Source organism: Scomber japonicus, chromosome 2, assembly GCF_027409825.1.
Source record: "Scomber japonicus isolate fScoJap1 chromosome 2, fScoJap1.pri, whole genome shotgun sequence".
In the NCBI taxonomy this organism is placed as follows: domain Eukaryota; kingdom Metazoa; phylum Chordata; class Actinopteri; order Scombriformes; family Scombridae; genus Scomber; species Scomber japonicus.
The window spans coordinates 23421512-23426696 of NC_070579.1; the positions used below are offsets into that span (position 1 = coordinate 23421512).

The 5185-nt window shown below is 39.5% G+C and overlaps 1 pseudogene; it reads right to left on the reverse strand.

The window, feature by feature from the left end:
* Positions 1–277: 277 nt before the first annotated feature.
* On the reverse strand, positions 278–1159 carry LOC128368312 (sialidase-3-like; annotated as a pseudogene).
* Positions 1160–5185: the final 4026 nt, after the last annotated feature.

Sequence of the window (5185 nt, forward strand, 5' to 3'; positions counted from 1 at the left end):
TGGTCTTCAAAGTCAACTGACTTGGATTTTGTTTTTGACATCACTGTATGCTGACTACCACATAACAGAGAAATGAATAACGTCGATTCAGTGCGCAGACCACCACTTACACACTAAATAATAACATGTGTTTCTGTTGGAGCTTCTGACCTTGTATGATATTTTGAGGGTGTCATTCATGTTAGATTTTAATCATTTAAAATTGTATTTTAGGTGAACAGTCTCATACAAAAATTTTTTTTTAAAAATACCCACAGAGAGAGGGCTTCACATGAGACTACTCTTTAATGCCCTGCTTGACATCATCATAGCTAAAAATCTAACAAGCTATCTGCTTGGATTCTTTCTTCTCCCCACACTCCATTGAACATACAAACCAACCATCACCAATGTAGGCCAGGTCTGAATAACCACTGGGTCCGGAGTCAATTTTCCAGGGTTTGCTCCATTCTTTTGGATCTGTTTTAGATACACTCCTAAATTAACCCTGTTGGACTTGTCAGTTGGGTGGCTGAAGAGGGGCCACTTGTTATGGCCTGCATGTGCACCTTCATTTTGAGCTGGAGAGGAGACCACACTTCCCTGACAGCCTGTACCTGTTTCCATACAATTACAACAAACAACAAAACCAAGGGAACAACAATAAAAAAGTTGTTCACAAAAAACCCCAAGGGAATGAAAAACTTCTCCCTTAATATCGCTGACAGCTTCTACCTGATTTTTTACAACAGGGAGTTGTCTGTATAATTACCATGGTCATTGCAGTAGATGATGCTGTTTTCTGTATCATTGAAAATCTCTGTCATTTCACATTCAATTCATTCATGATTATATCTGAAGGGCATCACCCAAGTTCCAAGTATGACCCTGATCATCACTGTACAGGCATACATAGGAAGAAGACATGCAATAAATTATATGATGATAATAAGCATAAAGGGGGACAATCAATCTACCACACTCCATTTCAATACCATGGCCTGGCTCAACACCAAACTGGGCCCACTGCTTGATTTCATCCAGTCTGTCAGTCAAATCAGTCACCGGATTCCAGTTTTGGTTACCGTCTCTTGATGTAGCAGAGACGGGTCTTGTTGCAGCTTGACTTTATCTGCCTGTGCTCTGAGACTGTGCCTTTGACACAGATGAAAAAGAGGAAAAGTGTATAATTTTTTTTTTTTTTTTTTTGGGGGGGGGGGGGGTTCATGTATGCTGCTGGGATGGGAATGCTAAACAAATCTATCTATCTAAAGGGTCAGCCAACACGCAATGAAACACGTCACCATCACCCATATAGCAATGATCGTTTGTCTGTGCCACCTAAATCTCTCAGTCTGGCACACCCAGTATAATAATAAAAAAAACACATGCAGACCAGGCTGTGCCTGCTCATTGGTGAATTTGAACTCTTTGCTCACTGAGTTGCTGATGGCAGCGCTTTCATGTCCTGATTGATTTAATATTTGACATGTGACAAGCAGACACAGCCTGACAGCCTATTGTGATGCTCAGAGTAATTGTTGCTCTGTAGCAATGTCAAAAACATAATGCGCCAGCACGTACACCAGCCAAACATCTTCGTTATGGTCTATATTTTTGTTTTGTTAACTTAAAATTGAGTGTTCATTTATGTATTTATGAGGGAAGATTAGTTCTGTGGTTGGGTGCAGCTGTGATTTTTTTTTAGAGCTCCCTCAAAGAGAAAAAAGGATTTTTTTCCCCTACCAAATCTCACTTCTCAACCACTTGCTATAAATGGTTCTGATTCTAAGATCCTATTAACTCTGTGTTCCTCTCGCTGAAATAATACACGGCCCCAGGTTTGGTTTACAGTAAATTAATTTAGCACAACATATGCGGAAGTGTACCTGTTCCCTTTTTTGTAAAGAGTTAAGAGATAAGAGGATTGATATCACTCTAGTTTCTCACAGGGTATGGAGCTAGAGCCAGGAGACCATTAGCCTGAGTGTTTCTTGGCAAACCAGTGAGTCAGTGATTCCCTGGAGTCATTCAATGACAACATGCAGGCTTATGAAAATATTTACTAATGACTTATTGATTAACTATCTGTTGACTCACTACAAAGGAACAAAGGAGACACCTGTGGCCCTTTATGAACCCCTATTAATGATTTACTAATTATTAATAACTTCAGGCATGATGCTTATGAGACTGTGACTAATGGAGACATGTATATGAAATATAATTTTCTGGTGGTTAAACTCCTTTTCTTCAGTTAGTGAAAAAACAAAAGACAAGATGAATCTACTTTATGGCTGGAGCAGAAATCCATGGTTTAACATTAATTTATGGGGAGAAATAACAGAGGAAATACTTTTGCAAAGTGTAGTGAAAGTTCAGCCAGGAAGACTATCTTTTTGCATGCTCTTGTCTGTAGTTTTATTTCTTAACCCTCTGTCATTGTGATCCCTCACACAGCTCATAATTCCTAGCTATCATTTCCCGGGGTATCAATTGAGACATCAGCTGTTCATATCACCTTTTCACATCTAACCAATATCGTGGTGATACACCATTGTCATATTGCAACTTAAATATGTTTTCTCCCTCTCTGCTTGAGTGCTTTTAGCATCTCTTCATCAACCTCATCAGGCCGATCAAGTTCACCCCCAGGACAGGGGGACACTGAAGTATCTTATCTTTAAGCTTAACTCTTTTTGCTGTGTATTCTCCACTACATAAGGTACTGTTAAAGGGTAACTATAATCCTTTACTGTACTTCTTGTACAACTGTACTGTTTAATTTAACACAATTGGTGCATGCAGACCTATCCAATTAACTTGATCAATTTAATTAAATTCCACAAGTCTTTTCAGTCTTCGTCCAATCCATTAGCTAATCCGTCATCTTTTTAGGATTCTTTTTTGGAGAGTATCAGATGTTATCCTCCACAACAGGTTTAGGCGAGACCATATATTAGATAAAAAAAAGATACTACTTTTGGAGCCAGTGTTGTGTTGCCCAAGCCAGGGTGCAGTCATGATCATTTTTCAACCCTTTCCATCCTGCTGGAAAACTATGTCCAAGTGGTACCGTAAAAGCAGTTGTATGTTGAAATTATAGTCGTCTATCAAGAAACTGAGATACTGGAAAAACTTTTGCATCCAAAGACTTAATCTTTTGAAATGATATTTGCATATTCATTGATTCTGGACGTTTCAATGAGGGAGAAGGGGGAGGTGCCATTTTACAGATTTTTAACACAATTATTTAACTTTTTTGTGGAAAAACCCCTTCAAACGCAATCTATTATAAGCAGAGGATTTCAGCTCCACTGATTTACCTTATGACGTTACAGTCTGCATGTGATCCAATACCATGTTCCTGTTTCATGAGAATGGCCTTAACTTTGTTTTCTCTGCATTCAGATTCATGCAGGACAATAGAAAAGTGATCTTTACATCCTGGTGAGTGTTCCCTTTTCCACATACATGTTAATGTTGTAGATCTGTAAATTTAGACAACTGTAAAATTTAATTTCTGAATAGAAAATGGCAGAAATACATCCACAGTTCTGTTGTGTGTGCAGGAGTTTTCTGCTCTGGATTGTTTGCTGCTTCACACAGTTTTTTGTTTGTTTGATGCAATGAATGTAATTGTGGCAGTCCTGAACTGGAACTGTTTCCTGAATGCTTCAGGAATGCCACGCAGCGTAGTGCTTTAAGCTGAACAGAGTGCCACCCTGAAGCCCATAAATATCACAAATACCCCCTTTTTTCTCCTCTCCTCCTCCCACTTCCCTGCTTCTCCTCCCTCCTTGTGACTGCAGTGCTCATAAAATGTGGAGCTGACAGGTGCTGGAGACCCAAGCCAGGGATATGAGTGGGGGAGTGGGGGTAGAGGGATCATTAATGAGTTCTGGCCTGATCATTCTTCCAATATTTTGGGATCAAACAACCTTTAGACTCAAATATAAACACATCAACAGCTGCCAATGAACTTAACTGACTGGTTTGAACTGCTGGCTTATAGAGAACAATGTAGGAGATCTGAATCAGCAAAAACAAACAGCTGGAAAGTATTTTGATTTTGATCAGAGCTAGTGCACTGCTGTGCCTGTGCCACTGTAGAAGTAACATGGAGATGGATATAAGGTCAGAGTCATGAGCATGACCTTCCACTGGATCAGCCAGATCCAGGTACGTCAGTAGCAGTTAGGAGAGGTGAGGAGGAGTGGGGTGGCTGAGATGTTTTATGTTGTTGTGTTTGTGTTGACAAGCTTCCTATTCCATAAAGTGAAATACAGCATAGATCTATGTAGTCTTCTATCAGTGCTTCCCATCTGAAATGAATGCAAACAGCTAAAGACCACCCTGGTTGACTGTCAGCTCTCATAAAAGCACACTCTCCTCCACCGTTACTAGCTCTTTCCTCTGCTCACATGTGAACTTCTGTTTTCGTAGTTGGCTGCCTTGTTCTGTTTGTTCATTTTGTTGGTATGAATCATGCTGCTCATGCAGGTTGTTCATCATTGTTTAGTCAGCCATATGACATGGAATGGATTATTTTGTGAATGTAGAAGATATACAGCATTTGGCATTTAGGGAAGGAAGCACAGCAGGGAGTGGGCAGTGAAGACAGACTCAGAACAAACAAGTAAATGCTGGGTTGGATCATGTTATGTCTCATCTTATTAAGTCTCCTCCTCCTCCTCATTTAGTTAAGTCCTGTTTACATCAATTCCACCCTAAAAATCAACCCTTATCATTACAAGTTTACTGAAATTTTAATACCTTACAAATCATTCATGCAAAACTTCCGATAATATTCCAATATATCCAATAAAAAACAAATAGATTTGTAACAAAGGATGGCTGTTTTTGTTGTCATTGATGACCACTGTGTAGGATTTAATGGCACCTAGTGGTGAAGATGCAGATTGCAACCAACTGGATATACCCTCACCTTCTAACCTGCAGGGAAACCTATGGTGGCTGTGATAAAGGCAAAAGACGACTGGGCTACTGTAGAAGCACGGCAGTGCAACATAGTGGGCTTGATGTGAACAGGTCCCTATGTAAGTATAAAGGGGTCATTCTAATGTAAAGAAAACACAATGATTCTTAGTTTCAGGTGATTATACACTACCAAAAACATTTTATGAATATTATATTCCATTTCTGTGAATAGATCCTAAAAATTGATCTATACATCCCATTTCTC